The sequence below is a fragment of the Propithecus coquereli genome, unplaced genomic scaffold (genome assembly GCF_000956105.1).
Source record: "Propithecus coquereli isolate 6110/MARCELLA unplaced genomic scaffold, Pcoq_1.0 Scaffold243, whole genome shotgun sequence".
NCBI lineage: Eukaryota > Metazoa > Chordata > Mammalia > Primates > Indriidae > Propithecus > Propithecus coquereli.
The window spans coordinates 2352324-2365603 of NW_012147986.1; positions in this window are offsets into that span (position 1 = coordinate 2352324).

The following is a 13280-nucleotide window of genomic DNA, read 5'->3' on the forward strand; positions in this document are numbered from 1 at the left end:
AGCGGTGGGACGGAAGCATCCTTTGGGTCTCAGGGTAAGGTCTGTTTGCTCCCTGTCTGCACCGCGCGGCCCCCGGAACGCTGCACGGCTGGAGCCAGCGGCAGGCGGCAGGGAATCCCTGCACACTGACGCCACGCCCAGCTCGGGCGAGTCCGCGCTCACGCTGGCTGCGCGTCTCTCCTCTTCTCTCCGCGCCGCCCTAGTCCGGCCGCGGAGTTTCGGCAGCGCAGCCACGGTCCTGCTGCCGCCTCCAGGGGAGCGGCCTCGTGCTGCCCCCTGCTGGCCGAGAACTCACAGCGCCGTGAGTGCTTCGCTCAGCGCCGACTGCGCTGAGCAGGCGCTCGGGGTGGGGGACCTCAGCCCTCTTGGTCCCCCATCCCCAGCCCCCCAGGGTCCAGAGGAGGGATAGAGGTGGGGGAATGTCTAACTGAGGCCAGGCCGGGCGTTTCCCATGGGTGGCGTGTCTCATTTCTCCGGGTCCACCCGTGTGTGCCCAGTGCAGCAGCCCCTCTCCCCAATCCCGGTCCCCCCGGAGGGGACTGGGAAGGGGGCAGGACCGAGGGCTCCCTTAACGACCTGGAGCCCTAGAGGTGTCCTTTGTTCGTTCTGGAAATGCTTCCTGAGTACTGAGGGTACAAGGATGCTGAAAATATCCACTTTGCTGTAGTGAACAATGGCAGCTCCCACTCCAGGGCACCCTTGTAGCCTGACGGCTCTGTCCTTCTCTTCTTAGTGATTAGAGGTCATTTTGAGCGATTGAAGGGGAGACACACACAGGAACAAATGAGATCAGAAGGTGATGCATGCAAGAACAGCCGTGGGTATAAGGTACAAGCCTGGCACCAGGAGGACCAGGACTCGCGCAGAGTCTGTACCCGAGCAAGGCTTGGTAGACTCTATAGGAGAGGGACTTTCCCTAGGCAGAGGCTCCGGAAGAGAGAAGTTGGGGGACAGCTCGGCTCTGGTCATCTGTGTCTGCTCTGTTCAGGGCTGCACCCGTCTCTTTCCCCAGCCTCCAGCCTTACATCTGGGCAGGCAGGCCATTCAAAACTTGAAGCAGAATATTTCTTTACTGCGTTTGCTAACTTAAGAGGACAATCATTACCTTTAGCTGAATATGACAACAGGAATACCAAATATGTCAGGGGATGCAGGGCCCTTAATGCTCAGGAGGCCGACAGGCCTTTCCCAACCCCTTTTCTGTCCCATGGGAAGGGCATCCCCCAGCAGAGGACTGTGCTCCAGGAGAACAGTCACAGAGAGGAAGTCAGAGGACGCTGCTCTCATCCTGGTATGACCCGTATGTTTGTGTTGCCCCCAAATTCATGTGTTGAAACCTAATCGGCAATGTGATGATATTAGGAGGTGGGACTTTTGGGAGGTGATTAGGTCATGGGGATGGAACCCTCATGAATGGGATTAGTGCCCTTATCAAAGGGATGGCAAGGCACTCCCTTCCGCTCTGCTGTGTGAGGACACGGTGAGGAGACGGCCATCTGCGAACAAGAAAAGTAGGACCTCACCAGACATTAAATCTACTAGTGCCTTGATCTGGGATTTCCCAGACTCCAGAACTTTGAGCAACAAATTTCTGTGGTTTATAAGCTACTCAGCCTAAGGTATTTTGTTATAGTAGCCTGAGCAGACTAAGACACATCCCTAAATCTGGCCACTTTGGACTGTTGGTTTCCGTGGCTTAGTTCTGTTGTATGTGCAAAACTGGAGGACGTGGCCCTTGACCATTAATTCATTGGTCTAGCTGAACGTGGGATTCTGGTCCTCCTCAGGTGGATGTGGTGGGCCCTGACCAGGACAGTGGCTACCAGGGGACATTATATGGACAAGTGTGTGGCTTGTGTGCTTGAGAATCATCTGGAATAGGCCTGGAAGACGCCACTGGGAGCTTGTGGAGTTTGGGATACTGGGCCCATTTCAGCACATAGAGCATCCCTCAAAGCCAAATGAATGGTTGAGTGGGGGAAATATGGCTGATGTGCACATAACCAAGTTACATGGTATAAAGTGATCAGAACCTTAAAATAGTTGCCCCCAAAGTGGCTTGAGAATTCAGAAGAGAGAAAGGACCTTCTTGCAGTGGTGTTTAGAGAAGGCTTAACAAAGGAAGTGTCATTTCAATCGGTTTTGAAAAATGGGGAGCGTTTCAAAAGCTGAGAGGGTATGGTCAGTGCTCTACCCATCAAGACATTAGTAGGGTTACAGGCCAGGAGAGGTCCCTGGGACATGAAGGTCAAACACTGTGTGTGTGTGTGTGTGTGTGTGTGTGTGTGTGTGTTTGAGCTATTTACTTACTGTAAAAAAATCATATGGATTAAATATCAAAAGTCACCAAAAAAGTGTAACAACTTCAATTCCCTGCTCAGTCCCTAGTCGCCCAGGTACCCTCTTCGAAGGCACTCAATAGTGTTAGTTTTCTTGTGTAACCTTCCATGGGTGTCCTGTCTATGTACAGGCAAATGCGCACACACACATATGCCGCCCTTATTACACAAACAGCAGCATACCGTACTGTTATGCTTTTTTACTTAAGTTATTTTGGAGATAGTTCCATATGAGTTGGTGAAGAATTTCCTTGCACTTAGTGGAGGAGTTCTGGAGGTTTTCTCACTGAAGCCAAGAATAGGACCCTGTGATTTTTAAAACATAACTGGAACTACTCCCTGCAACAACTTCATCATTAAAAAGCCGCAAAGAGGTGGAGGTGGCAGTTTAACTTTGGGCAGACTATTATTTTAATTTTGGCTTGCCCTGCCCCCACCCTACTGCTTTGGGATAACCATTGTGTGTGCCCTCAGTCTATGAAAATGGCCCAGAAGGTTTGGATAGGTATCCATGGGGTAGTGTTTTAGTCTATTCAGGATGCTATAACAAAAATACCATGAACTGAGTAGTTTACAAACAACAGAAATTTATTGCTCATACTTCTGGAGATTGGAAAGTCTAAGATCAAGGTGCTGGCAGACTCGGGGTCTGGTGAGGGCTCACTCTGCTTCAAAGATGGCACCTCTTGCTACATCCTCACATAGTGGAAGGGGGCCAGGAGCTCCCTTCAGCCTCTCTTATAAGGGCACTAATCCCATTCGTGAGAGTGGAGCCCTTATGACTTAATCACTTTTCAATATCTTAACATCACCTCTTTTTTTTTTTTTTTTTTTTGAGACAGAGTCTCACTGTGTTGCCCGGGCTAGAGTGCCATGGCGTCAGCCTAGCTCACAGCAACCTCAAACTCCTGGGCTCAAGCAATCCTTCTGCCTCAGCCTCCCAAGTAGCTGGGACTACAGACATGCGCCACCATGCCCGGCTAATTTTTTCTATATATTTTTAGTTGTCCAATTAATTTCTTTCTAATTTTTTTAGTAGAGACGGGGTCTCGCTCTTGCTCAGGCTGGTTTCGAACTCCTGAGCTCAAACAATCCGCCCACCTCGGCCTCCCAGAGAGCTAGGATTACAGACAACATCACCTCTTAATATCGCCACAATGGGGATTAGGTTAACGCAAATAAATTTTGGAGAGATACCTTCAGACCACAGCAGGTACTATCAGTGCAGAATGCAAACCCTGCTGGGGTGAGCAATTGGGGAAAATCACGGGGAACTGACTGGCCTCATGTATTTACCCTCTCCTCCTCCTCCGCACTCCCGGAGCTGGTGGGTCACAATCCAGGGAGACCACCTCCTCCCAGTGCTGCTTTCCCACAGGGTCTGAAGTTGAAGCCTTGACTTGAGAAGTTGCCTGGCAGGGTGATAGCAATCAGGTGTGATTACCTGTGGTTCTGGTGCTCACCCCTAGGGCTCATCCCCTCTTTTCTTTTTGTGCTTACAGGGCTGACAAGGACTAGGGTTTGATTCTTAGTCCCTCCTCCAAGCTCATTACCGGATGGAGTAGTTGGAATTCTTCAGGGAATACAAGTTCACAGGCCAAAATAACTGGATACCTGAGGAGAAAAACTATCTCAAAAGAAAATAACAAATGAAACAGTATCTATCTTCTGAAGCATTAGAATAGATGGACAAATAATTTAAAATGAGCTTGATAAATACACTTAAGGAGACAAGAGAAGATATTAGTAATATGAAGAACAAGGAAACATAAAAAGAGAATCAAATAAAAATATTAAATGTAAATTATTCAATAGTTGAAATAATGAACACAACAGGTAGAATAAATAATAGAATGGTTACAGTTGATATACAGTTAATGAATTGGAAAAATCCATTTAAGAAAGCAGAAGAAAGCATCAAAGAAATGTAGAATAAAAGTTAAGAGGTGTGGCAGATAGAAGCACAAGTGCCGGAATCCAGACAATAGGAGTCAGAGAAAGAGCGAAAACTAAATATGAACATGAGTAAATCTTTGAAGAAATAATAGAATTAAATTTCTTGAAGTGTTAGAAAGACGAACAACCTCAAATTGAAAGGCTTTATAGAGTATTACACAGGAGATAAGGAAAAACTCACTCCCAGACATGTTCTAATGAAATTTAAGAATACAAAAGACAAGATTCTAAAAGCTTCCAGAAAATAGAAGCAGATCACCTCCAAAGTGACAAGTCAGGTTGGCGTCAGACTTCTCAATAGTAACACTGGATGCAAGACAACAATCAAGCAGTATTACTAAATATTGGAGGAACAGAATTTGGAAATTATAATTTTATATCCAGATTGTCATTCGATTATGAGGGTATAATACACAAAAAAGAATGATATTGTGCCATTTGAAACAACATGGATGGAGCTGGAGAACATTATGTTAAGTGAAATAAGCCAAGCACAGAAAGACAAATCTCACATATTCTCACTCATAGGTGGGAGCTAAATGTTAAAACAATTGATCTCATGACAGAGCATAGAATGACAGGGAAGGATAGTGGGAGGGAGGATAAAGTGGGGATGGTTAATTAGTGCAAAAATGTAGTTAGATAGATAGAATGAACAATATCTGATAGCATAACAAAGTGACTATAATCAACATAAGTTAGGGTATGCTTTAAAAGAACTAAAAGAGTGGAATTGGACTGTTCCCTAACACAAAGAAATGTTAAATGCCTGAGGTGACAGATACCCCAATTACTCTGATTTGATTAATTTACATGGTATACCTGTATCAAAACATCACATGTACCTTATAAAGATATACAACTATCATGTACCCACAATAATTAAAAATAAAGATTAAGAAAAAAAAATAGTATATACACATACACAGAAAAAAACCCAAATATGAGGGTATAATAAACATTTTTCTCAATATATACTGCAGGATGACCTACACTGAAAATACTTTCAGAGAAAGAAGTTTTTAAAAGTTGAGAAACAAACCTAGCTGTGTGTTTAAAACAAGCACATTTAAGGCATAAAGATACAGGCAAACTGAAAGTGAAAGAAGGGAAAAAGATATATTGACCAACCAACAAACAAAAAGCTAGCGTGGCCATGTTAATATCCTACGAAAGGGTCCTTAACACTCCCTCGTTAGGATGGAGACGGAACGCTAGAGAATGACAGAACATTCAGCAAGAAGATATAACAGCTCTAAACATGTATGTACGTAACATAGCTTCAAGTGATAAAGCAAAAACTGATGGGACTGCAGGGAGAAATGCACATGTTCACCGTCCTGGTAGGGGATTTTGGCACACTTCTAGATTATTGACAGGCCAAACAGACAAAAAATGTTATTTCCCTGGCAGATCTGAAATCACAAGCTTTTTGCATCTGGAAATGTAGTTTCCAGCCTTCCACCCCCTGTGACATAAGGGAGAACATAACAGGAGTGGAAATGGATGCTACAAACCAATAAATATTACTAACATTTGGTACATCAATATTCCGTATTTATATTATTATGCATATGCAAACGTTATTGACAAAGTGTATTTTTCTTTCCTGCACTACTTTCTTTGAATTGATAATTGTTTTTTCTTTCTCATTTGTTTAGTTTTCTGTGTACTTCAACGTCACAGAATTCAATAACTCAACTTCAAACTCTGCCAACTCTCTAAAACCCCTCTTAATACCTTCAGAAAAATCTATCAGTTTCATCATCTTGAAGATCTTTCTCCTGGGCTGGTTAGAGTCCCCAGAGAAGTCTCTTCCGGTCTCCTGCTTGGAGGGAAAGGCCAGGTGTCCAGCGGCTGGAGATGGACTTGGAGGTCTCAACATTTGGGAAACAAACCCAACTTTTCTTGCGTCCTCTAACCATATCTGAAGGAAGTTGAAATTTTCATAAAAGAATTTTACCAAAGAGTAAAGAAGAATGATCGCAACAAAAGACCAAACAGACAAACAAACAAACCCCGGAAAAATCAGCCATCATCTGTTTCTCTATACAAAGAATCCAGCAACATTGTATACTTGCTAAAGTCTCAGGGGTCCTGGCCTAAGGAGTGAGAGATAGCAATGAGGATTACTAGTATTACTAGATACATTTATTGAGGGGGTCTGGGATCCCTGGAAAGCCAGGATTCCATTGTAACTATCATCCAGTGCTCCAAATATCCAAGGAGGACCAGATTCACATACAGGGCAAACCTGACTCCAAGCAACAGGCGTCCTTCTGCACCAGGCAGGGGTAATGGCGCCATCTGTGGGTCACTGCAGGAGAGAGCACAGATGCAATTGTATTCTAGAAACAAAGGGAGGGAGCGGTGGCAGGGGCCTCAGGAATTGGGTCACTCACTCTTCCTGTCATTTAATGAGAAGTGATCTCTGCAGTGTTCGCCACATGATCTTTGTTTAATGACCAGATGTTTAAAAGCAACGCAAGAGAAGGACAGACCAGTACGTGAGCCTGGGTGTGAATTAGGCAGGAGGTGGGGGGGGCGGTGGGGGGAAGATCAAGCTTGTGCAGGTCCGTGTCCTATAAAAGCAATGCTAAAGGGAACTTAGTTTAAGGATTCTCTCCCAAAATACGACCAAAGGGGTGATGGGGGTGGGGTGTACGCTCGTATAAGGAGAAGCAGTGGATCACAGCTTGGGGACAGGTTTAGGGCTGGATGCAGTCCAACTGCAGCTTGGGAAGTCAAGTCCGTGTACCTTAATTCTTTAATAACACCCTACATTCGCTTACCAAGTGCCAGGCATTCTCACAAGCACTCTAACACATTTATTAATCACTAACCCTCACAACAATGCTGTGAGGTAGACGTTTTCTTAGCCCCCATTTTATATGTAAGGGAACTTGAGGCACAGGGATGTTGCATAACTTGCCTAAGGCCACACAGCATGGAGAAGCCAAGAGTCCAACTCAGGTGGTCTGGCTCTAGAGCCCAGGTCTTAGCCACTGCACTGTCCTGCTTCTCTGACATCTGCCACCAACATCTGCTCCACATTCTTCTAAAATGTGTTGCATATTTCCTGTCTTTTAATATGGAGCATGAGGAACATCAAATAAGCATTTATTGATGGTTTTGCTTAAAGTGTTGACCACCCATGACGGCGCTAATACAGGGCTGGGTTCAGGGGCTGCTGAGAGGGGGCCCTCGGCGGCCAGGTCATTCTGGGGTTCTTGAGTCTCCTTCACTCCATGGAGGAGAGAAAGCTATGGGAGCATTTTAAGCAGGGGAGTGACATGGTCTGATTTACGTTTTAGAAGCTGATTTAGGTCTTTTCTGAGGGTAGCGGACATAGAGACCTGGCAATGACCGTGAAGCCAGAGCCCCTGCAGGTGTGGTCTCCCAGCCTGGCGTCTGGGACTGGCTTAGGGGAGGGAGCGTGAGTGTGGAGGTGAGTGGGGGCCACGTATCCCCTCTCCTGCTCTTCACCCCCAGTATCCTCTGAGGGGACTGTGTCCTGCTATAGTGCCTCACAAGATAGACGGTGTCTCCTGCCTTGCCTGGCCACTGGCCTTTGCCCCTGCTCCATCCTGCTTCACTGGAGAAGGGCTAGGTGTGAAGTGGGTGGGGTTGGGGGGCTTCATAGCATCCTGCCCCATGGAGGTGCCACAGTCCGCCTGTGGCATCTGTCTTCAGGGGCTCCTGCTAGGATGGACTGTGCCATGCCCACAGGCAGAGAGCTGGATGAGATGATCCACCGGTTCTTTCTGGAGTGTTCATCTTCCTTCTCTTTTGCCATTTAGTTGTGAGCAGCACAAAGTAGGAACAGTGAGGCCTCTGAAGTGGGGGGCGTGTCTTGATTTTGCAGAAGGATTTGATCTGCAGCTAGCAGAGTGTGGGCAAGGAGAGAGAGGGTGGGAGGACTTGAGGCACAAGAGAGAAGAGGGAGTAAAGCTGTGTCCTAAAAGGGAAAGTCACCAGGACTGGGTGAGGCCTGGGAGGAGGCAGCGGAGGGCCAAGGGGAGCAAGATGAACAGCTTGGTGAGAAGCTCCAGCGACTTCCAGGGTGGAGTTTCTGCAAGAACCATTTTACCTGCTTCCTGTCCCTAACCTCCAGCCTTTGCTAGACCATGAAAATGCACCTTCCGGACCTCCCACTGCAGGGAGTAAGATGGACGAGGTCCCCAGCTGCTGTGCTGAGGCCACGCTTCCCAGCCAGTGGCAGAGCATGGTGCGGACACTAAGGCAGGATGCTAAAGGGGTGCCTGGGAGACATGAGGCTCCTTTGACGGGTGACTTTGGCTCAAGGACTTCCCATTGGCTTTGCTGAACTCTCTTCAGACCAACAGCCGCCTGGGACAGATGCTTCCGCTCAACTTCTCCTCTCTCCTCCCCTTGGGTCCAGACTTGCACTGTAGTCTGACAGCTCTCCCAGCCTCTTCCAGCTGCCTCCAGGGTTTCCCTTGCAGGCGTCTCCCCTAACACATCTATGGTGTGTTTAATACTGCCTTGGCATTTGCTTCTTGGAGGACCTGGATAAATACACTCCCCTTGCTCAGGAATAGAAGCCTCTTTTTATGTATGTATGTATGTATGTATGTACGTCGCCCAGGCGGCAGTGCAGTGGCATGGTCATAGGTCACAGCAGCCTCAAACTCATGGGCTCAATCCATCCTTCCACCTCAGCCTCCCAAGTCACTGGGACTACAGGTGTGAGCTCCTTTTTAGACTCTTCCTTCCTAGGGGCCCAGTCCAGATCCCCCACCTTTGCTAAGCTGCTGACAGTGAGGGGTGACCAGGAGCAGGGGGCATCTCTGCAGTGCTTGGCTTCCCAGAAGGAGCCCTGCCCTCCTTCCTCTCCAGCACGAAGACCTCCGAAGCCAGGGGCCCTGTTTTCACCAGTGAGGCAGCTAGACTGTCGGGCATGTCACCATGGACGACAGCACCAGAGCGTGGAGGACGTTGTCATCCAACCGCACACACTGTCCCCTCCTTCACTTCTTTGACTTCAGCTATTCTTCCAAACTGCCTTATTTTGGGTGGTGGGTAAATAAGCGACAGGGAGGAGCTTCCTGGTACCTGTGGCCCCTTTCCCAGCCCCTCCTGCCTCACTCTCAGCCCCCTTTTGGCATCCCCATGAGTCCCTCACAGGGGCCATGCAACCTCGATTTTAGGAAAGTAGAGAACTGTGAAGAACAAGAGTTCTCCAGGAAAAAACCTAAGATGGATGGCCAGGAAACCTTCCTCTGTTTCCTTTATTCATTTATTTTAACTTTTTAAACATTTACTGACTGTTAATTGTGATAGATACACTAGTCATTTTTATGGATTTCCACAGTTAATCTTTACAACCCTGTGAGGTAGGTACTATGGATTATTAACCCCGTTTTGCTAAGATGACTCACCCTGATGTTAGAAAGCTAGGAAATGGTGCAGCCAAGGTCTGGACTAAAGCTTTCTGACTTCAGAGCTGTTTATTCATTCAACAGATACTTATTTCAGTGCCTGACATTGTTCTGGGCAAAGGGCTGCAACAGAGCCCCGAACAGGTGGATTCTTGACCTCATGCATCTCACAGTGTAGGGCTTGTTATGTCATTGCGCGGGAAGTCATTGATTTCAGAGTCAGACCTGGGTTTGAAGCCTTGCTCCATCATGTTGTATCTGCCACCTGGGCAAGCCACTATGGCTCTCTGTTCCCCAGTTTTGTCACCTGTTCTGTGCAGGTTAAGCAGGTCCAGCTCAGATTGTTTTGGATGTGACGAGGCCATGTAGTAATGTGTGGTACGTAGACACAAAACAGGACACCCCCTAAATAGTTCATAGAACTGAAAGTTGACTTTTTTTTTTTTTTTGAGACAGAGTCTCACTCTGTTGCCCAGGCTAGAGTGAGTGCCATGGCATCAGCCTAGCTCACAGCAACCTCACACTCCTGGGCTCAAGCGATCCTCCAGAGTAGCTGGGACTACAGACATGCACCACCATGCCCGGCTAATTTTTTCCATATATTTTTAGTTGTCCAGATAATTTCTTTCTATTTTTTTTAGTGGAGATGGGGTCTTGCCCTTGCTCAGTCTGGTCTTGAACTCCTGAGCTCAAACAATCCGCCCGCCTCGGCCTCCCAGAGTGCTAGGATTATAGGTGTGAGCCACCATGCCGGGCTGAAAGTTGACTTTTAATGACAAAGTACAGCTGGAGCACAGGGCTGGGGTGGGTGGTGGGGCTCACGTCAGACTGTCTGGTGTGCTGTGGCAATGGTGATGAGGGCCCCAGATACACCAGGGGCTGGGCTGGCTGCATGGACCACTGCCACCACTACTGCTTGGTGGTGGCCTGGTGGACATCTCCATAGATGCCAGCACCACCTCTTTCACTTTCGCCCCAAGGCTTCCTTGGCAGTCCTGATAGCACCTTGGAAGGGTCTTCACCTTGTAGCTTGGCTGAGATGCATTAAAACCCCTTGATAATATTGACCATGTTACTTTTGGGCAATTTGATTATGATGTGCCTTGGTGTGGTCTTCTTCATATTTCTTGTGCTTGGGGTTTGTTGACCTTTTTGGATCTGTGGGTTTGTAGTTTCCTTGAAGTTTGGAAAGTTCTCAGCCATTTTTCTTCAAAATTTTTTCTGTCCCTCCTCCCCTTAGAAAAGTCCAATTGGCTGCTTAAAGTTGTCCAACAGCTCACTAATGCACTTTTCATTTCTTTTTTGTTGTTGATACATAATAATTATACATATTTATGAGTACACATGATATTTTGATACATACATATACACTGACGCATACAGTGTATAATGATCACATCAGGGTTATTGGGATAGCTTTCACTTCAAACACGTGTCATTTCTTTGTCCTGGGAACATTCCTAATCTTCTGTTCTAGTTATTTTGAAATATACAATAAATTACTGTTAACTATAGTTGCCCTTACTGTGCTATTGAACACTAGACCTTATGCCTTCTATCTGTATTATTGTGCCCATTAACCAATCTCTCCTCATCTGCCACTCCCCAGTACCTTTCCCAGCCTCTAGTAACCACCATTCTACTCTCTACCGTCGTGACATAAATATTTTTGGCTCCTACACATAAATAAGAACATGTGACATTTATCTATGTCTGGCTTGTTTCACTTAACATAATGTCTTCCAGTTCCATCCATGTTGCTGCAAATAACAGGATCTCATTTTTTATGGCTGAAAAATATTCCATTGTGTACATACAGCACATTGCTTTTATCCATTCATCTGCTGATGGACACTTAGGTTGATTCCATATCTTGGCTATTGTGAATAGTGCTGCAATAAACATGGGAGTGCAAGTACCTCTTCGATATACTCATTTCTTTTCCTCCGACTATATACCCAGCAATGGGATTGCTGGATCATATGATAGTTCTATTTTTAGTTTTTTGAGGAACCTCCATGTTTTCCATAATGGCTGTATTAGTTTACATTCCCAGCAACAGTGTGTGAGTGTTCCCCTTTCTCTGCATCCTTGCCAGCATTTGTTATTTTTGTCTTTTTGATAGTAGCCATTTTTTGTGTGGCTAGATAAATTCTAAAAGAGCTGTAACACTATAATAATGGTCATTTTTTAGCTGGGTGTGGTGGCTCACGCCTATAATCCTAGCACTCTGGGAGGCTGAGGCAGGGGGATTGCTCAAGGTCAGGAATTTGAGACCAGCCTGAGCAAGAGTGAGACTACTAAAAATAGAAAGAAATTAGCCAGACAACTAAAAATATATAGAAAAAATTAGCTGGACATTGTGGTGCATGCCTGTAGTCCCAGCTACTTGGGAGGCTGAGACAGAAGGATAGCTTAAGCCCAGGAGTTTGAAGTTGCTGTGAGCTAGGCTGATGCCATGGCACTCTAGCCTGGGCAACAGAGTGAGACTTTGTCTCAAAAAAAATAAAATAAAATAAAATAAGGTAACGGTCATTTTTAACTGGGGTGAGATGGTATCTCATTGTAGTTTTGATTTGCATTTCCCTAATGATTAGTGACGTTCTGCATTTTTCCATATAGTAATACTTGTTGGCTATTTGTATATTTTCTTTTGAGAATTCTCTATTTACATTTTTTGCCCATTTTAAAATCAGACTTTTTTTTTGCTGTCGAGTCATTCGAATTCCTTATAATTCTAGTTATTAATCCCTCATCAGATCGATAGTTTATAAATATTCTCTCCCATTCTGTAGGTTGTCTCTTCACTTTATTGATTGTTTCCTTTGCCGTGCAGGAACTTTTTAGCTTGATGTGATCCCATTTGTCTATTTTTGCTTTTGTTGCCCGTGCTTTTGAGGGCTTACCCCAAAAATTTTTGCCCAAACCAATGTCCTGAAGCATTAGTAGTTTCATAGTTTCAGGTTTTACATTTAAGTCTTTAGTCCTTTTTGATTTGATTTTTGTATATGATGAGAGATAAAGATCTGGTTTCATTCTTCCGCAAATGGATATCCAGTTTCCCCAGCACCATTTATTGAAGAGACTGTCCTTCCCCCATTGTATATTCTTGGTGTCTTCGTTGAAAATGAGTTGGCTGTAAAACATGGATTTATTTTTAGGTTCTATATTCTGTTCCATTTGTCTATGTGTCTGCTTTTTTTTTTTTTTTGCCAATACTGTGCTGTTTTGATTACTTTGGATTTTTAGTATATTTTGAAGTCAGGTGGGGTGATATCTTGAGCTTTGTTCTTTTTGCTCAGGATTGCGTTGGCTATTAAGGGTCTTTTGTGGTTTCATATGAATTTTAGGATTTTTTTTATTTTTGTGAAGAATGTCATTTGTATTTTGACAGTTATTGCATTGAATCTGTAGATTGCTTTGGGTAGCATGAATATTTTGACAGTTATTGCATTGAATCTGTAGATTGTTTTGGGTAGCATGAATATTTTAACAATATTAATTCTTCCAGTCCATGAGCATGGAATTTTTTCCCCATTTTTCTTGTGTCCTCTTCAACTTCTTTTTTTTTTTTTTTTTTTGA